Raw genomic sequence first — 23,499 nt, forward strand, 5'->3', positions numbered from 1 at the left:
CTTATCAATTCTGGCCAAATTTCTGAGATCATCCGATAAAGATCTCGTGTTATGCGAGGCGAGGAGTAAAGGAAGGCTTTCTTGGAAGAACCTCAGCATTTACTTGTTCCCAGACTTTGCGAATTCGACGAGAGTAACGTGATCGATTCAAGGAACGCAAGAAACTCTTACATCAATGGAAGGTCGCTTTTGCACTGATGTTCCCAGCCAAATTGAGAATAGATAGTACAGATGGCCGCAAAATATTTACATGTCCACAGCAAGCAATGTCCTTCATAAAGTCAATGGAATGAGTAAGTCATTTTGTGGTACTCTCAATGCAGCTAAGTGAGCCTGACTCACTGAACATTCACTTGACTGTCCGAGGAAACTGAGCACCTTTTTGTTTCTTTTTGTGCTGGTTCTGCCTAGGGGCTGGAGTTTTTTTTTTTTTTTTTGTGGAATAACACTCCTTTGGGAAGTTTGTGGATGAATCTGGACGGTCTTTGTGCTTATGCCTCCTATTGGCAGAAGTTTGTTTTGTGGAATATTTCTTGCAATACATTGAGTGATTAGGTCATTTGTTGCACTCATGTAACAGCCGAATGAGCCGGCTCACTGAACATTCGCTTGACTGCCGGAGGAAACTGAATGGCTTTTTTTTTTGCTGCTTCTGCTAGCAGCTGGAACTTGTTTTGTGGAGGAACACACCTTCGGGACAGTTATGTGGATGAATCAACATGCTCTTTGTGCTTATGCCTCCTATTGGCTGGAGTTTGTTTTAAAGATTATTTTCTGTTGTGTAATTCTATCTCACAAAATTTGTATAGAAGCACCGGACTTGAGCAATCCAACGGCAAAGTTGTCACGGGGGCTCTCGTAGGCATACATGGACTGTTTGAGTTTAGAAGGATGGACGCCAGTTGGTGCTGTCATGAGCAGGGTTAATGCGCATGTTTTTCTTTTTTCTGTTTTTTTCTTTTTTTGTTTTTGTTTTGGGGGATGTTCGGGGTTTGATTGTTGCACTAATGTTGGAATGTGGTCGTTATAATTTTATTTTTGACACACAATCTATTTTTTCTAATATGTCAAATGTTATTATGAGCGGACTGTCTCTCCATGTGGAATGTGAATGGGTTGGGGCACCCCATAAAAAGAAGGAAGGTTATTTCTTTTCTTAAACGTAAGAAAAATGATATTGTGTATCTTCAAGAAATGCATCTTTCTCCGCAGGAAGCTATGGGGTGGACATGTTTTCTTTAGTGCTGGCTCAAGCAAGAGCAGGGGAGTCATTACATTGATAAGTATGCATCACCAATTCAAATGTCTCAAACAGATTAAAGATAAATTAGGAAGAGTCATTATTGTTTTAGCAGAAATTCAGGTTGATTTTAGCTAATATTACACACCTAATGCTGATGATCAGGGCTTTTTTATAGATCTTGAAGTGATGTTGCAAGCTGCTGGCACCCCTCATGATATAATATTGGGAGGAGACTTTAATCTTTTAATGGACTCAGTCCTTGATCATAGTGAAGCAAAAAGTGTGTAAGCCCCCTAAAGCAACACTGATGCTTCACAGGATGTGTAAAAATCTTGGACTTACAGATATTTGGAGACTTTTGAACCCATCTGGTAGGGGCTATAAATTTTTTTCATCAGTCCATAAGATTTATTCCAGAACAGATTTTTTTATATATATATCTAAGTCCCTCATTTCATCTGTTGTTGATTGCTCAGTTGGAAACATCTTAGTCTCAGATCACGCCCTGGTGAATTTAGAGGTGTTGCCACATACAGAGAAAAAGAAATCAAATAGTTGCCGCTTTACTGTATCCCTTTGCAAAATCCTGAATTTCAATAAATGTTAAAGGCTGATATCAATGTTTATAAGAAGACCAACTGGTCCTCAGTATCCTTTGTGGGCGTGGCTTGGGAGGCACTTAAGGTGGTTCTTAGGGGTTGGATCATACAGTATGCCTCATTCATCAAAAAATCCAAAGCACGAGAACTCGTGGAGTTGGAAGGGAATATTAAAAGTGCAGAGGCAGAGCTGAAGCGCCGAATGTCGTCTGATGGCCTCAGAGAATTGACCCGATTGAAATACAGATATAATACTATTTTGTCGCAGAAAGTGGAGTTTTGGCTATTCAGGGCAAGACAGTCATACTTTGAGTCAGGGGACAAAGCAGGGAAGCTTTTGGCTAGATATATAAAGCAGAGGGACTCTTTTTCTACCATTCCCTCAGTGAAATCTGCTGGTGGTAAGATATTTACCTCGGCCACTGATATTAATAATGCTTTTAAAATATTCTATCTTGATCTCTATAGTTCCACGTCTTCGTCTACTGATGAGGATATTAGAAATTTTGAGGAACCATTAGAACTCCCTAAGCTGATGACGGAGCAAAAAAATTCTCTTGATTCTGAGATAACCTTGGAGGAGTTTAGCGAGGTAATTAAGGCCTTGCCTACAAGCAAGGCTCCAGGGCCAGATGGCTTTGCCACCGAGTTTTTTACATCTTATGCTATAGAACTGGCTCCACTTTTGATAGAAGTTTATATGGAATCATTAAAGAATGGAAAGCTTCCACCAACCATGACACAAGCCCGGATCAGTCTGATTCTTAAAAAGGACAAAGATCCAAGTGAGTGTAAGAGTTACCGTCCAATTTCCCTGATCCAACTAGACGTAAAAATATTGTCAAAAATTTTGGCAAACCGATTAAATAAAGTTATGACATCTCTTATACATATAGATCAGGTGGAGTTTATTCAGGGCCGCAGCTCTTCTGATAACATTAGGCATTTCATCAATATCATGTGGTCAGTGGCGAATGATCAGACTCTGGTCGCTGCCATCTCACTTGATGCCAAAAAGGCGTTTGATATAGTAGAATGGGATTACCTTTTTAAGATTTTGGAAATATATGGATTCGGGAATACTTTTATTGGATGGATTAAGTTACTTTATAGACACCGTAGCAGCGGTACAAACAAATGAATTAATTTCAGATTATTTTACTCTGGATAGGGGCACCCGGCAGGATTGCCTTCTTTCCCCATTATTGTTCTGTCTTGCCCTGGAACCATTAGCAGCCGCTATAAGAAGGGAGGATGATTTTCCAGGGGTGGTGGCGGGAGGTGTGGTGCATAAGCTTTTGCTTTATGCAGATGGTATTTTATTATTCATCTCCGACCCTACTAGATCTATGCCTTGCCTATGCAGAATTATTAATTCCTTTTCTAAATTCTCAGGATACAGAGTTAACTGGTCTAAATCCGAAGCTTTGGCTCTGACAGTGTACTTGCCCGGTAACTGCTTTTCAGCCAGGCGCCTTCCAGTGGCCAAAACAGGGCATTAAGTATTTGGGTATTTTATTCCCAGCAAATTTGTGTGATTTAGTTAGTTAATTTTGACCCTCTAATAAAAAGGTTTTCGAGCAATGGGGCGGTCATTAATATAGGGGATAAGTACAATAAAATTTGGGTCCTAGCCAGTGTTATGATCGGCACACAGGTCATCCTTAGGGGATGGAAGTCGGCTGGAGTGCCCTCATTTCAGGAGTGGTGCACAGAGATGGGCAGGGTGGCAGCATTTGAGGAGGTGTCGTATAGAAGGCTAGGCAACCGGGAGTTGTTTGATTAAAAAGTGGGGCAGCTATTTGGCAGTTTTGGAGGGCTCTCGGGGAGGACTTATAGTTTTAAATGTGTGTTTATTTTATTTTATTATATATATATATATATATATATATATATATATATATATATATATATATATATAATTATTTTATTTTTAATTTGATTTATTTAATTTTTTTCCTGCGTGTGTACTCGGAATTTGGTCACAGGGATGTTTGTTGGGGGTTGGGGTGGGGATGGGCGGGGGGAAGGGAAATAATGGGGATAATGGTTGACTCTGTACATGAATGTTTTGTGTTGTTATGTGTCATGCTTGAGGAGCAACCAATAAAATTGTTAATCTGAAACAGTTCCCTGTAACTTTTAATTGTCTTGTCTAATGATAACAAGGCAAATATCAATAAAACTAATATCAAATACCGTATGCAAATATGCACATATCTCATTTAAACAGATGTAATAAACCAGTCTCACACAACTTCAGCAGATCCAGCATCCTGTGGAACGCTCATAAATCTTCCTCTGAAGCATGTATTCTTACGGTCTCTCCTCAACAGTTCCCTGTAACTTTTCTAATGATAAAAGGCAAACATCAATAAAACTTCAATTATATACCATCTGCAAATACGCAGATATCTCGTTTAAAAAGATGTAATTCACGAACCTCACGAAAATCCAGCATTTTCTTCCCGTCGAGCGCACATCTAATATCTTCCTCTGAAGCGCATATTCCATCAGCCAGAATCAAAAACTTGAGATCAGGATCAAAAGCTCCCCTGATTCACAAATCATGATGGTCAGTCCGTGACAATCCAAGCAGGCGATACAGGACATTTAAACTGTCAGGAGATTGCTGCTCATGCTGGATATGCACAAGCGCATGAGTGCAACTTCAAAGTAAAAACGCTTCACGTGTGCTATGAGTAAATGTCTTATTCACTATGCACTGTATGTACAATTGGTTTGATTCTGTATTTTTTGAGAAAATGCAATTGCTAACATGGACATGCCATCCATGGTGTGTACTGTAAAAAAGCACCGTCTTTCAGATGAGATGTTAAACCGAGGTCCTGACTCTCACTGGTCATTAAAAATCCCAGGGCACATCTCGTAAAGAGAAGGGGTATAACGCCGGTGTCCTGGCCATATTCCTCCCATTGGCCCTTATCTATAATGGCCTCCTAATAATCCCCATCCCTAAATTAGTGACATCACTCTACTCTCCTCTCCACCATTAGCTAGTGTATGGTGGGCGTTCTGGCGCACTATGGCTGCCGTCGCATCATCCAGGTGTATGCTGCACACTGGTGGTGGTTGAGGAGATTCCCCCTATACTATGTAAAGCAATTTGAGTGCCTAGAAAAGCACTATATAAAATGTAAGGAATTATTATTATTATAAAGTTGAAGTCAGAAGTTTACATACACTTTAGCCAAATACATTTAAACTCAGTTTTTCACAATGCCTGAAATTTAATCGTAGAAAACATTCCCAGTCTTAGGTCAGTTAGGATCACTACTTTATTTTAAGAATGTGAAATGTCAGAATAATAGTAGAGAGAATTATTTATTTCGGCTATTATTTCTTTCATCACATTCCCAGTGGGTCAGAAGTTTACATACACTTTGTTAGTATTTGGTAGCATTGCCTTTAAATTGTGTAAATTGGGTCAAATATTTTGGGTAGCCTTCCACATGCTTCTCACAATAAGTTGCTAGAATTTTGGCCCATTCCTCCAGACAGAACTGGTGTAACTGAGTCAGGTTTGAAGGCCTCCTTGCCCGCACATTCTTTTTCAGTTCTGCCCAAAATTTTCTATCGGATTGAGGTCAAGGCTTTGTGATGGCCACTCCAATACCTTGACTTTGTTGTCCTTAAGCCATTTTGCCACAACTTTGGAGGTATGCTTGGGGTCATTGTCCATTTGGAAGACCCATTTGCGACCAAGCTTTAACTTTGTGGCTGATGTCTTGAGATGTTGCTTCAATATATCCACATAATTATCCTTCCTCATGATGCCATCTATTGTGAAGTGCACCCGTCCCTCCTGCAGCAAAACACCCCTACAACATGATGCTGCCCATGCTTCATGGTTGGGATGGTGTTATTCAGCTTGCAAGCCCCACCCTTTTTCATCCAAACATAATGATGGTCATTATGGCCAAACAGTTAAATTTTTGTTTCACCAGACCAGAGGACATTTCTCCAAAAAGTGAGATCTTTGTACCCATGTGCACTTGCAAACTGTAGTCTGGCATTTTTATGGCAGTTTTGGAGCAGTGGCTTCTTCCTCGCTGAGCAGCCTTTCAGGTTATGTCGATATAGTACTCGTTTTACTGTGGATCTAGACACTTGTCTACCTGTTTCCTCCAGCATCTTCACAAGGTCCTTTGCTGTTGTTCTGGGATTGATTTACACTTTTCGCACCAAACAACGTTCATCTCAAGGAAACAGAATGTGTCTCCTTCCTGAGCGGTATGATGGCTACATGGTCCCATGGTGTTTATACTTGCATACTATTGTTTGTACAGATGAACGTTGTACCTTCAGGCATTTTGAAATTGCTCCCAAGGATGAACGAGACTTGTGGAGGTCCACAATTATTTTTCTGAGATCTTGGCTGATTTCTTTTGATTTTCCCATGATGTCAAGCAAAGAGGAAATTAATTTGAAGGTAGACCTTAAAATACATCCACAGTTACACCTCCAATTCAGTACACCTCCTATCAGAAGCTAATTGTCTAATTGTCTAAAGGCTTGACATCATTTTCTGGAATCTTCCAAGCTGCTTAAAGGCACAGTTAACTTAGTATATGTAAACTTCTGACCCACTGGAATTGTGATATAGTCAATTAAAAGTGAAACAATCTGTCTGTAAACAATTGTTGTAAAAATTACTAGTGTCATGCACAAAGTAGCTGTCATAAACGACTTGCCAAAACTATGGTTTGCTAATATGAAATCTGTGGAGTGGTTAAAAAAATGAGTTTTAATGACTTCAACCTAAGTAAATTTAAACTTCTGACTTCAACTGTATATAGTGCTAAATAAGAGTTGATTAATTTTTTAGCAATTTCATGTTTATGTTATTTACTGTATTAAATTGTGTGATATATCAGCATTGTATCAGCCTATCGGCCACCCTGTTCTCTGGATATCAGCACTGGCCATTAAAAAAAAACCATATATCGTTCCACAATGTCTTCAATGGTCAGTCTTCAATGGTCACTGAGCCATGAGCTTTTTATCCTGAAAAGTGTAGCTTCCAGCAAAAAAACACACGCCATAATAAAAGCACGATTCAAAATACAATCTAGGTGCCTGAAATTGAAGAAATTTAATAAAAATATATCACAACTGTATAGCAAACTTTATAATCATTGTAATAATAATAATTATAATAATAATAATAATTAATCAATATATCACAAGCAAGACAGCTGTTGAATAAAAGTTTGGCAAAAAAAAATGCAATGACATGTTGAAAAGTTCTACTTTCACTTGTTAAAAGTTTTAAGAATTAGACACCATTTTGATGATGAAATTAAATTAAACTGTAAAACATGTTCTGGAAAGTTCTGGAAAACAATAATTATTATAAAACTATAATTATTAAAATAATGATTAAATAATTAAAAAACTAACTACACTGGTGTTTTCAATAGCACATTATCATATAAACATATTTGCTGTGGTATCGAAATTGGTATCGAGAGCCGTGAAATTTCACTGGTATCAGTACTAGTCACTATCATGTTTTAGCACTTTAGCTAAGGGATTGGTTTGAAACAGTCTCTCATCTGGATTTGATCTATTATGGTTCTCCATTTTAAGCAAATTAAGCAGCCCAACAATGCATTGCAGGTCTGTTCTGATTAGGTTCAAATGAGCTTCAGGTGACTTTAGCTGAGAGGTGAGCAGGTTACATCCCTCTTTATAATTTGCATAATATTTTAAGTTTTTTAAAATAAATTTTTTTATTAATACTCAAGATGGCGCTGAGTGTGGCTGCTGCGTTGCGAGCTCCGACACAACATAGTAATGTTTTGTTCACAATTCTTATGTTTTTCTGTCTTGGATGTTGTCTGCCTTATTGTCTACGACAGACAAACACTTTTGGACATTGGTTCAGCAATCTCACACCGTAAACCGGACTTCACATTCCTCAATGCCGACCCGCTGTTTACAAACAGGCAAGCGGAGCCCTTTGTCTGGGCAGCACGGCCGCGGAAACACAGGAGGAAAAGGGGAAACAGAGCCGGCGTTCTCATCAGAGTAAGACGCTGTGCAAATCAACCCCCGCTACCCACTATTCTACTGGCAAATGTTCAGTCTCTGGATAACAAGCTCTGCGAGCTGAAAGCGCGGATCTCTTTCCAACAAGACACAAGGGACTGCTGCATTATCTGCCTAACAGAAACTTGGATGTCTGCGGAGATTCCAGACTCAGCCATTGAACCCGCGGGGTTCTCCGTGCACCGAGCGGACAGAGCGAAAGACCTCTCAGGTAAAAGCAGAGGTGGTGGTGTATGTTTTATGATCAACAAATCCTGGTGTGATCAGAGGAACGTACATTCTATCAAGTCTTTCTGCTCTCCTGATCTGGAATTTCTTATGCTTCTGTGTCAACCATTCTGGCTACCGAGGGAATTCACAGCGGTCATTATCACTGCTGTGTACATCCCCCCACAAGCCGACACAGACCGGGCACTCAAGGAACTGTAGGGGAGTATAAGTGAGCAGGAAACTGCGCACCCTGAGGCCGCGTTCATTGTGACCGGGGACTTTAATAAAGCCAGTTTAAAATCAGTCGCACCAAAATATCACCAGCACATTAGTTTCAACACACGCGGGGACCGGGTTTTGGACCATTGCTACTCTCTGTTCCGGGATGGCTACAAATCCCTCCCCCGCCCACCATTTGGCAAATCGGACCACTCTTCCATTCTGCTTCTGCCCGCTTACAGGCAGAAATTGAAACAGGAAGCACCCACCCTCAGAACGATCCAGTGCTGGTCGGACCAATCAGACTCTACGCTACAAGACTGTTTAGATCACACGGACTGGGAGATGTTCCGGTCCGCCTCTGATGACGACATCGAGCTTTACGCTGATAGCGTAATGTGTTTCATCAGAACATGCGTAGAGGACGTCGTTCCGACCAGAACTGTACGAATCTATCCGAATCAGAAACCTTGGATCAATAGCGATGTTCACGCGGCACTTAATGTGCGGACCTCCGCTTTTAATTCCGGGAACGTGGAGGAGCATAAACAAGCCAGTTATGCCCTCCAAAAAACTATCAGAACCGCAAAACGCCAGTACAGGAGTAAGATTGAAGGACAGTTTAACACCACCAACTCTAGAAGCATGTGGAAGGGAATTAACATCATCACGGTCTTTAAAGGGAATAAAAACTCCGCCATGAACACCGCTGCCTCTCTACCGGATGAGTTAAATACTTTTTATGCTCGTTTCAAGGGAAATAACACCGCCCTCGCGGAGAGAGCTCTCGCGGCTGAAGCTACAGAGGTTAGTTCACTCTCCGTCTCTGTAGCGGATGTAACACGATCCTTCCGACGGGTGAATATCCGCAAAGCCGCTGGCCCAGACGGCATTCCGGGCTGCGTCATCAGAGCGTGCGCGAACCAGCTGGCTGATGTTTTTACAGACATTTTCAACCTTTCCCTCTCTTTGTCTGTAGTCCCCACATGCTTTAAAACATCCACCATTGTGCCTGTTCCAAAACAATCAAAAATAACTTGTTTAAATGACTGGCGTCCTGTTGCTGTGACCCCCATCATCAGCAAATGTTTTGAGAGACTAATCAGAGATTACATCTGCTCTGTATTGCCACTCTCTCTTGACCCGCTGCAGTTTGCTTACCGCAACAACCGCTCCACTGATGATGCCTTTGCATCTACAATACACACTGCTCTCTCCCACCTGGAAAAAAAGAACACTTATGTGAGAATGCTGTTTGTAGACTACAGCTCAGCATTCAACACCATAGTGTCCTCCAAGCTAGATGAGAAACTCCGGGCTCCGGGCTTAAACAGCTCGCTGTGCAGCTGGATCCTGGACTTCCTGTCAAGCAGACGCCAGGTGGTTAGAATAGGCAGCAACATTTCCTCATCACTGACCCTCAACACTGGAGCCCCGCAGGGCTGTGTTCTCAGCCCACTACTGTATTCCTTGTACACACATGACTGTGTGGCAACACATAGCTCCAATGCCATCATTAAGTTTGCTGATGACACGACGGTGGTAGGTCTGATCACTGACAATGATGAAACAGCCTACAGAGAGGAGGTACACACTCTGACACACTGGTGTCAACAGCACAACCTCTCCCACAACGTCAGTAAGACAAAGGAGCTTGTGGTGGACTTCAGAAGAAAAGACAGAGAACACAGTCCCATCACCATCAATGGAGCACCAGTGGAGAGAGTCAGCAGCTTCAAGTTCCTCGGTGTCCACATCACTGAGGAACTCACATGGTCCATCCACACTGAAGTCGTTGTGAAGAAGGCTCATCAGCGCCTCTTCTTCCTGAGACGGCTGAGGAAGTTTGGAATGAACCGCCACATCCTCACACAGTTCTACACCTGCACTGTGGAGAGCATCCTGACTGGCTGTATCTCCGCCTGCTTCGGCAATAGCACCGCCCACAACCGCAAAGCACTGCAAAGGGTGGTGCGAACTGCCAGACACATCATCGGAGGTGAGCTTCCCTCCCTCCAGGAAATATATACAAGGCGGTGTGTGAAAAAAGCTCGGAGGATCATCAGAGACTCCAGCCACCCAAGCCATGGGCTGTTCTCACTGCTACCATCAGGTAGGCGGTATCGCAGCATCAGGACCTGCACCAGCCGACTCCATGATAGCTTCTTCCCCCAAGCAATCAGACTTTTGAACTCTTGATCTCCCACGATCAAAATACATCAGCACTGCACTTTATTACCCTTACTCTTATATCTCACACCGGACTGTCATAAATTATATTATTATTATTATATTATGTTCTCTCTTAACAACTGACTATCAACCGACAGCCTGAATGTCAATACAGTACAATACTGTACATTCTATATATATATATATATACTTTTTTATATATTTTTATTTTTTATTTTTATTGAATAATGTGTATCTATATAGTGCGTATTGTATACTGTACAGTGTATGTTATTATTTGTATACTGTTGAGTGTAATTATGTGTATAACAGATGTTTAAATTGTGTTGTGTTAATTTGATGTTATTGTAAATTGGTATATGTCTCATCACTGTCACGACTGCTATGTTGATCGGAACTGCACCCAAGAATTTCACACACCATTGCACTTGTGTACATGGCTGTGTGACATTAAAGTGATTTGATTTGATTTGTTTTGATTTAATTTGAAGTTTGGGGCCTTAACTGTGTGAGATCTGGGTCAATTTGTGTGTGTGTGTGTGTGTGTGTGTGTGTGTGTGTCTGTGTGATCCCATTTGAACTGCCTGCTAAAAACATCCATAAAAATGCTACCAACCCATTAAAATTGACGGTGTGTGTTTATTTATTTAGCTGTTCTTTGTATACAAAATTGTCCTCAAAAGTAGGCTAAATTTGACAAAACATCACTTTAAGGGGTCATGCTTTGCTGTCTTTGAGACCAAATTACCTTACCATTATTAACACAATGATGAGCAAAACCTGAAATCACCTCCCAACTGAAAAAGTTTGAGAAAATAGTCAATTTATTAATCAGTGTATGTCAAAAGTATGTATCAAAGAATGTCAAGTGATTCAGTTAGGGGTTGATGGGTTAGCACTGTTAGGGTATAGAAAATACAATGAGCTTGATATAAAACAATAGAGGTCAATGGAAAGTCCCCAACATGATATAAAAACAAGATTTTGTACTGTATGTGTGGTGTGTGTCAGGTTTTGATGTCTCTGTGAGACCTACCAACAGCCCCCACAATGACAACAGCTTCATAAAAAGATTAATCATGTCTTAATTAAAATGTAAGAATGCCAAAGGGTTTGATTAAGAGTTAAGTTTGGGGGTTAGGGTCAATATAATATACATATTATTAGCTTAATATAAAACAAGTCAAAGGAAATGAGATGGAAATTACTGTAAGTATATGGTGTAAAGTGTTGATAGAGCAAAATGTGTAAAATGTCAAAGGCTTAACTAACATTATGAAGGACAAGACCCTACCTGAGCTTTAATCTACTGTTTTACTTTAACCACACCTCAAAACACACACACACACACACACACAACCACAAATTGAGAGAGAGAATGTCAGCTTGTCTGAGCAGCCAGACACACAATACTTTAATCACATGCACAACTAAGGAAATTTTACTGTTGTTTGCACAAAGCAAAAAACAAATAAACAAAAAAATTACAAATGAGAGGGGGAAAAAAAAAGAACAAATGCATGAAAAACAAAATCAAATATCTGAGACTATAGTATTTGCCTTCTAAAACTAGATAAGCTTTGATTTGAGCGACTATGATGAGCTGCAGTCTACTGCATGCATTAAACACTGCAAAGGCACTGGCACACGTTTACACACTGACCACCCTCATGTGACTGTGTGCCATGCACTAATTGGCAGTAGTCCACTCGAGCAACAGATTCTGTGCTGTGATTAGTCAACGAAGGCCATTTTGTTGCTCAGACACACACAAACACATAGTCTGTAACACACACTGAAAGACCATTGATGGCAAAGCTCTGAAACTGTGGCAAAGTTTCCTGAGATTTACCCAGCTCATTCTCTTTGCCATAATCCCTGGAGGCTGGAACCTGCATAACGAAGCATTTTAAATCACACCAAATCTGATTTGTTGAAAGCAAATTTGGGCGATGTTCAAGTATGTGGAGCTCCAAGCCTCTTTTGTGTGTTTTCTTTCAATACGAGCCACCTCTCTCATTCAGAGGAACTCACATACTAGTTCAAATTAAGTTTCTAAATTCTAAAATAAGTACATTTTGCTCAAAGGACCATTTGCAAAAAGGCCACAGAAAGAGTTTCACAATGAGAGAATCTAAAGTAAGAGGTAGAAAAGGCATGACAATAAAGTGCATCATGATTCTGAACTCAAACACAGCAAACACAACACACACTCAGAGTCTGATCTGATTTGTATGGTTAGACCCAACTCTGATCACATTGGCTCTGTTCAGAAAAACATAATACACTTTCTAGTTCTGCAGTAGGGTGAACTTATGTAAGTTCAAATCAAATCAAATCAAATCAAATCACTTTATTGTCACACAGCCATATACACGAGTGCAATGGTGTGTGAAATTCTTGGGTGCAGTTCCGATCAACATAGCAGTTGTGACAGTGATGAGACATATAACAATTTACAATAAACATCAAATTAACACAACGCAATTTAAACATCTGTTATACATAATTAAACTCGACTTAAAACATCATTTTAACACAACACAATTTAAACATCTGTTATACATAATTACACTCAACTTAAAACATCAAATTAACACAACACAATTTAAACATCTGTTATACATAATTACACAACTTAAAACATCAAATTAACACAACACAATTTAAACATCTGTTATACACAATTACACTCAACAATATACAAATAATAACATACACTGTACAGTATACAATATGCTGTTTTTGTTTTTGTTTTTTTTTGTTTTTTTTTTACTATATAGATACTATATAGATACACATTATTCAATAAAAATTAAAATATATATGAAAAAAGTATATATATAGAATGTACAGTATTGTACTGTATTGACATTCAGGCTGTCGGTTGATAGTCAGTTGTTAAGAGAGACATAATATAATGACAGTAATATAATTTATGACAGTCCGGTGTGAGATAAAAGAGTAATAAAGTGCAGGGCTGATGTATTTTGATCGTGGGAGATCAAGAGTTCAGAAGTCTGATTGCTTGGGGGAAGAAGCTATCATGGAGTCGGCTGGTGCGGGTCCTGATGCTGCGATACCGCCTACCTGATGGTAGCAGTGAGAACAGCCCATGGCTCGGGTGGCTGGAGTCTCTGATGATCCTCCGAGCTTTTTTCACACACCGCCTTGTATATATTTCCTGGAGGGAGGGAAGCTCACCTCCGATGATGTGTTTGGCAGTTCGCACCACCCTTTGCAGTGCTTTGCGGTTGTGGGCAGTGCTATTGCCGTACCAGGCGGAGATACAGCCAGTCAGGATGCTCTCCACAGTGCAGGTGTAGAACCGTGTGAGGATGTGGCGGTTCATTCCAAACTTCCTCAGCCGTCTCAGGAAGAAAAGGCGCTGATGAGCCTTCTTCACAACGACTTCAGTGTGGACGGACCATGTGAGTTCCTCAGTGATGTGGACACCCAGGAACTTGAAGCTGCTGACTCTCTCCACTGGTGCTCCATTGATGGTGATTGGACTGTGTTCTCTGTCTTTTCTCCTGAAGTCCACCACAAGCTCCTTTGTCTTACTGACGTTGAGGGAGAGGTTGTGCTCCTGACACCAGTGTGTCAGAGTGTGCACCTCCTCTCTGTAGGCTGTTTCATCATTGTCAGTGATCAGACCTACCACCGTCGTGTCATCAGCAAACTTAATGATGGCATTGGAGTTATGTGTTGCCACACAGTCATGTGTGTACAGGGAATACAGTAGTGGGCTGAGAACACAGCCCTGCGGGGCTCCAGTGTTGAGGGTCAGTGATGAGGAGATGTTGCTGCCTATTCTAACCACCTGGCGTCTGCTTGACAGGAAGTCCAGGATCCAGCTGCACAGCGAGCTGTTTAAGCCCAGAGCCCGGAGTTTCTCATCTAGCTTGGAGGGCACTATGGTGTTGAATGCTGAGCTGTAGTCTACAAACAGCATTCTCACATAAGTGTTCTTTTTTTCCAGGTGGGAGAGAGCAGTGTGTATTGTAGATGCAATGGCATCATCAGTGGAGCGGTTGTTGCGGTAAGCAAACTGCAGCGGGTCAAGATTGAGTGGTAATACAGAGCAGATGTAATCTCTGATTAGTCTCTCAAAACATTTGCTGATGATGGGGGTCAGAGCAACAGGACGCCAGTTATTTAAACAAGTTATGTTCGATTGTTTTGGAACAGGCACAATGGTGGATGTTTTAAAGCATGTGGGGACTACAGACAAAGAGAGGGAAAGGTTGAAAATGTCCGTAAAAACACCAGCCAGCTGGTTCGCGCACGCTCTGATGACGCGGCCCGGAATGCCGTCTGGACCCGCGGCTTTGCGGATATTCACCCGTCGGAAGGATCGGGTTACATCCGCTACAGAGACGGAGAGTGAACTAACCTCTGTAGCTTCGGCCGTGAGAGCTCTCTCCGCGAGGGCGGTGTTATTTCCCTCGAAACGAGCATAAAAAGTATTTAGCTCATCCGGTAGAGAGGCAGCGGTGTTCATGGCGGAGTTTTTATTCCCTTTAAAGTCCGTGATGATGTTAATTCCCTGCCACATGCTTCTAGAGTTGGTGGTGTTAAACTGTCCTTCAATCTTACTCCTGTACTGGCGTTTTGCTGTTTTGATAGTTTTTCGGAGGGCATAACTGGCTTGTTTATGCTCCTCCGCGTTCCCGGAATTAAAAGCGGAGGTCCGCACATTAAGTGCCGCGCGAACATCGCTGTTGATCCACGGCTTCTGATTCGGATAGATTCGCACAGTTCTGGTCGGAATCACTTCCTCTACACACGTTCTGATGAAACACATTACGCTATCAGCGTAAAGCTCGATGTCGTCATCAGAGGCGGACCGGAACATCTCCCAGTCCGTGTGATCAAAACAGTCTTGTAGCGTGGAGTCTGATTGGTCCGACCAGCACTGGATCGTTCTGAGGGTGGGTGCTTCCTGTTTCAGTTTCTGCCTGTAAGCGGGCAGAAGCAGAATGGAAGAGTGGTCCGATTTGCCAAATGGTGGGCGGGGGAGGGATTTGTAGCCATCCCGGAACGGAGAGTAGCAATGGTCCAAAACCCGGTCCCCTCATGTGTTGAAACTAATGTGCTGGTGGTATTTTGGTGCGACTGATTTTAAACTGGCTTTATTAAAGTCCCCGGTCACAATGAACGCGGCCTCAGGGTGCGCGGTTTCCTGCTCACTTATACTCCCATACAGTTCCTTGAGTGCCCGGTCTGTGTCGGCTTGTGGGGGAATGTACACAGCAGTGATAATGACCGCTGTGAATTCCCTCGGTAGCCAGAATGGTCGACACAGAAGCATAAGAAATTCCAGATCAGGAGAACAGAAAGACTTGATGGAATGTACGTTCCTCTGATCACACCAGGATTTGTTGATCATAAAACATACACCACCTCCTCTAGTTTTACCTGAGAGGTCTTTCGCTCTGTCCGCTCGGTGCATGGAGAACCCCGCGGGTTCAATGGCTGAGTCTGGAATCTCCGCAGACATCCAAGTTTCCGTAAGGCAGATAACGCAGCAGTCCCTCGTCTCTCGTTGGAAAGAGATCCGCGCTTTCAGCTCGCAGAGCTTGTTATCCAGAGACTGAACATTTGCCAGTAGAATAGTGGGTAGCGGGGGTCGATTTGCGCGGCGTCTTACTCTGATGAGAACGCCGGCTCTGTTTCCCCTTTTCCTCCTGCGTTTCCGCGGCCGTGCTGCCCAGACAAAGGGCTCCGCTTGCGTGTTTGTAAACAGCGGGTCGGCATTGAGGAATGTGAAGTCCGGTTTACGGTGTGAGATCGCTGAGCCAATGTCCAAAAGTGTTTGTCTGTCGTAGACAATAAGGCAGACAACATCCAAGACAAAAAACATAAGAATTGTAAACAAAACAAACAAACCATTGCTATGTTGTGTCGGAGCTCGCAACGCAGCAGCCATACTCGGCGCCATCTTGAATCCACCACTTTTTTCAAGATAAATGTCAATGCAACGGTTTTAAGGTTTCACAATATACCTCGGTTTTAAACTGGACGGTTATCATACCGTTGAAATCTTCTTGCATGAATATAAAGACAGATTTTTTCAGAACTTTTCTAAAACCCAAATCAGTTTAATTAAGACAGAATCAGTGATGTTTACACAGCATCATATAAACTTGGTGAAATAAAATAAATCTTTAAATTGCACCTTACTCCGGCTCCACCTTATCCCTCTCCCAGCTGATTGCGATCATTCTCTCCCAGACGTTCCCCATCGCTTGGCCATGCCCCCCACTCGCCACAGGTATGTTAAAGACCCAATGTTGATGGTTACCCAGTCTGTAAACTTTGTCGCAAAAAAGTATCGACTCAGGTGGGAAACACTTTAAACCTTAAGCACCATCTCCGTGAGCACAATCCCATGGAAGATGAATGTACAGTTGAAGTCAGAAGTTTACATTGTAGGGCTTTACTGGTTGGTTAGATCAGTGTTACTATCAGAAATAATTAATAATTATTTCTGTAGTTATTAATTAATATTTAAATTAATTAATTGAATCTAACTCATTAAAACCTCATATGGGGCTCCAGTAAATGTAGTGTGCTACGTTTAGGAGCAAGTTTGGTTATTAGCAATAATGAATAATTATCAAAGATAATTATTAATTATTAAAATCAATAGAACATTGATGAGAATCAACGTTAGCTTTTTTAATCCTTTAAATCAACAACTATCAAAGATAATCGTTAATTGTTAACATCGATGAAACATTAATTAAAATTAACACTAGCTTATTGATCATTCAAATTCAACAATCATCAAAGATAATTATCAATTATCAAAAATCAATAGAATATTAATAAGGATTAACATTGACGGGGCACCACCCTGTAGTCAGGGACTAATAACCAGATAGTAAAACAGTCTCATTATTAGATTGTTTTCTTAGGAAAATCGACATCCGAAGAATATCGATTTTCGGGAAAAAAAACAATGAATGAAGGCTTGAATCCGAGCACTGACATCCCGTCAGCATGACACAGGCGTATGCAAAACAAACCAAAACACTTCTCTTTGTAATATAAACAAAGTTTATTTATGCAGTAATATCAATTAATAATTAATACAATGCAGTCAATAAACTTCCGACTTACAACTACAAACTAAACAGTGATTTGTTTAGATATGGAAATAAAAATAATCCTATAACACATAAGGTGTGTGTGTGTGTGTGTGGTTAGTACGAGAGAGAGAGAGAGAGAGAGAATAAAGTGACGGCCCTAAAGCCGATTTCGTGATCGTGGGAGAGAAAGCAGCTGTTAGTTTTATCACTCAGTGGTGGACAGCTGTTAGTTTATCACTCAGCGGTGGACGGCTCATTAAAGTCCCACGTTCTTTGACTCTTTAATGGATGACTCAGTTTGCCGGTTTCACCCACGATGGCGAAAATGCACAACAGTCCAATTTGGTTGGACCACAATACAGCAAAACAAATTCGTGATAATTAATACCCTGAGTATTAATAATGAGCGGACATGGCGGTCCGTAAACTGTACAAGCAAAAACCTTGAAACACAAGAATAACACACTATAATATTCTATCTCTGCCCAGACATAAACCTCTTACTTGAATTGCATGAGGACAGAATGTGTGTTCATCCGTCCTTTAATTCCGACCCAGTTCCTTGAGGCTCGGGTGATGACGGGAGGCAGTTTCCTCACTCTGTTGGCAGGCACGGCTGTTGATTCTCGGCGGGCTGGCGGAGAACTCAGAAATGTCGACTTGATTGAAGATGGAAGAGAAATCTTTAATCTCTTCACTTCTGCAGGCAAACAGATGAAGTTGCGGATTGCTCGGCGGTCTCCTTCGGATCCGTTAGAGTATTCGGTTGAACAGAGTAATCTCAACTCGTCCAGCGAGATGGAGATTGTATGGCCACAGTTTCAAGTCGGACATTACTTCCTTGTGCCACGAGGTTGCACCGGAGAGCAGCAAAAAGCTATGTCCATATTCGGTGAACTAAGTCGCTGGAAGCAAATTCTGGAAGCATTTCAGAATTATTTGAACTCCTGATGATGTCATGTTTGAGGGACGTTCTGTTGTGTGCCTCATCCAATAGGAGTTGAGAGTTCGATCCTTTAGTGAGCAAGGCTTCATGGGATTTGTAGTCTGTTTTGGACTCCCTTTTGTTTGATTTTGGTGCGATTTTTATAAGTATAATTTACGACTTGTAATGTGGGGGCCTGAGTTAGGTTTTTACGACTGTGTTAGGCCTGCCTTTGTCTTCTATCTGAATACATGAGGCCCAACATAACTTACCAATAATGTAATAAAATTTCTGACCCAATAACATAATAACTTTTAGCCCATAATGTAATTAGTTATTACATTATTGGCTACTACAAATCCAACAAACCTGACTCAGTTACACCAGTTCAGTCTGGAAGAATGGACCAAAATTCTAGCAACTTATTGTGAGAAGCTTGTGGAAGGCTACCCAAAACGTTTGACCCAAGTTAAACAATTTAAAGGCAATGCTACCAAATACTAACAAAGTGTATGTAATCTTCTGACCCACTGGGAATGTGATGAAAGAAATAAAAGCTGAAATAAATCATTCTCAAAGTAGTGATCCTAACTGACCTTGAGACAGGGAATGTCAGGAACTGTGAAAAACTGAGTTTAAATGTATTTGGCCAAGGTGTATGTAAATTTCTGACTTCAACTGTAAGTGGAAATGTAAGAGGAAATACAGTATAAAGCAGGGGTTGGCAACCTATGGCACGCGTGCCAATGCTGGAGGGATAACAGCAATGGCGAGAGAGGAGTAGACTATTTTATTCATATGAAATTCCGCACCTGCATTCCAATCTACATCTTGATATAATCCTTCCTCATGATCACGCAGCGTGTTTTCATGAGCTGAATGGGAGGCTAAACAAAAAGAAAAAATGTGACGAGACTGCAGTATACCCAACAGACTCGTGCAGCAAGCCATTCGCGCATCACGAGCCGGCAGCGCTTCACTTTCAGTTAATCGCACGAGTAAACACGCCCGCTTTGCTTCAGTCAGGCTGCGCAGATGACAGCCTATATTCCGTGTTTCATTTGTTTGTTTTTTTGCTTTCAGAACAACACGTCATGTAATAAGGAAAACACCACTATTACCACAGCATACAGGTTCACCGTCCTTAAACCATAGTCACACTCAAAATTACATTAAAAGATAAAAAGAGAAAACATAAACCCACATCATGGGGTTCAAAAATCGGAGTCTATTCAAAATATTAATTAAACCTGGAAATAAAGTTTTAGGATTTTGCAGGTGTGATTCACCGAAAAGGGCTAAATAGTTGATCGGCTTGTGATGCGCGAATGGCTTGCATGTACAACGTGGGTCTCGTCACACTTTATTAGTGTTTAGGCTCTCATTCAGCAGATGAAAACACGCTGCGTGATCATGAGGAAGGATTACATCAAGATGTAGATTGGAAAACTTCATATAAATAAAATGGACTGCTCCTCTCTCACAGTTGCTTGCATGCTAGTGATTATCCCTCTGTGTGATTTTGAAAAATCGGCACAGCCATTGACCAGGAAAATAAAAAATGGTACTCCATGTCAAAAAGGCTGCCAACCCCGGGTATACAGGATAGTAAATTATAGCCTCAGTTTCATAACAACACCAGATTCAATGTAATTTTACATCATTTGTAATGACTAGGTAGGCTAAAGTTATGTTTATGCTTTATTGTTATGTCACATTCACAAATGCAGCAAACTGATTTAAGCACTCATTCAACCATGTGCTAACTGTTTGTTCATTTGCCTGAGTGCCACGCAACAGTAGGCCAACTATGTGTTTGATACTACTAATAATATGTTTTTTTTTTTTTTTTTTTTTTTTTGTAAAACATAGTACTAAATAGGGTTTACAAAGTGCATGGCTTTTGGTGTGCAGGAAATTGACATTGACAATATGCATGTAGGAAACTGACAGCAAAACTGTTGCAGAAAAGTATTGGACAAAATGCCAATAAATAAACTGCAAATGAATAATATACGTTCAGTAGGTATTGTTTAGAATTAAACTAAATCACAAATGCAACAAATTACTGAATGCATACAAATGCATATCTGAAGTGTTAACCTGGGCAATAATCATTACAAATTATTACAATTCAATTTCATAAATCAAAAAAATAATATTTTTTTGGTTCTAATCACCTGACTACTGTAAATGTTGCAAACATTTTTTGTTTTTATTGTTTTACCGGTTTGTGTTTTTTTTTTTTTTTTTTACCTTGTCGGATAAATCCAAAATAATGTTCAAGAATTGGTTATAACTGAAATATATCTCTGTGTGTTTATCAGACATATTTCATAACCAAATATTAAACTGCTAATAATATTATCAATGCACCTCAATACCATGATACTGTAATACCATAGTAATTTTTGTGACGGTTATCATAATGTGAAAATGTCATACCGTTACACCCCTAGTGTCAAGTGGTCCAATTTAACTGAATTCAAACTATATACAGTATAAATATACCAAGTTATTCCATGTCAAATCAACCAAATTTCAAAAACATTCCTGCCTGAAATCTTTGATATTGCTCCAATTTTTCTGAAGAAAGATAAACATAAATTATTACGAAAATGACAATTTGTCTTTGATTTTGGAGCAAAACTACAGGTCAAAAAATAACATTAGAAAGGTGGCAGCATAATTATTTTATTTTTACAGTATGTAGGTCATATTAAAGGCCTTGTGTGGTTAAATCACAGAGATACAGTATAGGGCTCCAAAAAGAAATGTTTGCACAAAATTGGAATAATACAATAAAAAATAAATAAATAAAAAAACATTTTATTTCTAAAATAATAACATGCAACATAATAAGCTCTCATGACTAAAATGTAGCATTCTACTGTTTGAGATGTTTACCATTGTATACTGCCACATACTATAAAAATAGTAGACAACATTTAAATGTACAGTATGTAGTAATCAGTATACTGTTCCATTCTGAATATATACATATCCTTTAAGTGCAGGACATTTCCAACACAAAATTTACCCCACACACACATGCACACAAAGTACAAATGAGGAATCGATCTTTGCGGGAAACGGAGAACACTTATATACAACTGCTATTAATGTCAGCCAATCACAATCTAGCTTACCTGTATGACGCGCGCATCACCTGCAGCTCTGTCTACGGTTCACACCTTAACTTTACACACAGGTCTGGCGACTCTTCAGCTGAGAGTTTGACATGTGGTAAGTTTCCATGACTACTGGTTACAGGACACACTCAATATATCACAGATTTCATCACACTGACTGCTCCAAACTAATGCTTGTCCAGTACTTCACATTGTGAACACAGCCATGAAAGTTTCTCAAAATGTCTTCAAAGATCACATGACTTTCATAAAATATTAACAAGCCCCCTGAAACACATACACAGATCATTAATGACAACATTTATTTTGCCCAACACTGAACCTGCAAAGTTTTATTGAAGTTTATGTGGAGGTTATCTCTGCCAGTGCTGTAACATCTACACAAATGCTTTGTTCTTCAAAGGAAGATGATCTCCAAAACGAGGGGCAGTAAGAAAATAGCAGTATAAGCCAGTGTTATGATGATATTGAAGGGCTCAAACAGATCCCTGCAAAATCTTCAGTACGTATATGAATCTGCATTTCAGTGGAGCCACAGTGCCATCTAGTGCTCATGGTGGGAACTCTTAATTCATGCCATACTAGAGATTGACACTTTCTTAAATCAGCCGTTAAATCAGGGGTGTAGGCAGCATTTGCAGTTTGGGTGGTAAACAGCTCATTTCAAATTTTTGCAACTTCATACTACACAATATTGTGCACTGTGATATGTGTTAGTCTCAGCTTGGTCAACTGTACGCTACAAAAAAATATTTTCCACTTTTTTCTCTAGTTCAATTATCTAAACATCCTTCAAACAAGATGACTGAGAAGCAAAATCATGTGAGATAAGAACTATTTTCAGAAAATATATTTTAAATCAAGTTTATTTTTCTTACCCTATTGTTTTTCTTGTTTTGAACCTCACCACACTGTGTTAGATCCCACTCTTTTTGACCAATAAATTACCATTACTTTCCAATCACTTGTGATTTCTGGAAACAGATTTCTGAAAATCATTCAGACAGATTTGTAAGGCATTTTGACCAATTAATTGAAAATAACTGACTCTAAAGAAGGATTCAATCACAAACTGGAAAAAATATGACTCGCAAATTCTACTCAACACACGCTCTAACCGAGAGCAAGAGCAATACTGTACATAGGTGATGAAATATTTTAGGAAAAATATTTAAACATTTCCAGTTTTTACATGACCATGGGATCCCTGTATCTCTGGAAACAAGTCTGAGTAGTGCCAGCTCTAGATACTCTGCATGGTACACTGTGACCACCAGAGGGGCCCCTACCATGGGTTCAGTATAGACAGAGACCTAGGGTATAAACATGACAGAGGGTGTCCGATTCACTTACGCAATTATGCAGATCAGGAAACGATGCGTTATAACAATCTTCAGTCTCTCCCTCTCGCAGCATTCCACAGCTTACTGGGCATGTGTCGATTTTAGTGTGAGTCACACATTTGCTGAACTTAGGCTATTTCATTTATTATTTCACATGTAAATGGCGTTATACATAGATATTATATATATATATATATATATATATATATATATATATATATACACATATATATATATATATATATACATACACACACATATATATAATATATATGTATATATTATATATATCAGCAAGCGAGTGACGTGATAAAACTATTGCTCCTGTTTATAAACAACAGTGCAAGCGCATGACATTGGTACAATCTAGTTTTCTTCATTACATTGTGTGGCTCATATTACAGCACCTTTGTCAAGAAATATTGATATTATATATCAATAAT

At 40.2% G+C, this 23,499-nt stretch overlaps 1 pseudogene; it reads right to left on the reverse strand.

Annotated features, from left to right (window-relative positions):
• LOC127452161 (uncharacterized) overlaps positions 1-22,595 on the reverse strand; it is a 272,954-nt pseudogene extending 250,359 nt beyond the window's left edge.
• Positions 22,596-23,499: the final 904 nt, after the last annotated feature.

Source organism: Myxocyprinus asiaticus, chromosome 14 (genome assembly GCF_019703515.2).
Source record: "Myxocyprinus asiaticus isolate MX2 ecotype Aquarium Trade chromosome 14, UBuf_Myxa_2, whole genome shotgun sequence".
NCBI classification, from domain to species: domain Eukaryota; kingdom Metazoa; phylum Chordata; class Actinopteri; order Cypriniformes; family Catostomidae; genus Myxocyprinus; species Myxocyprinus asiaticus.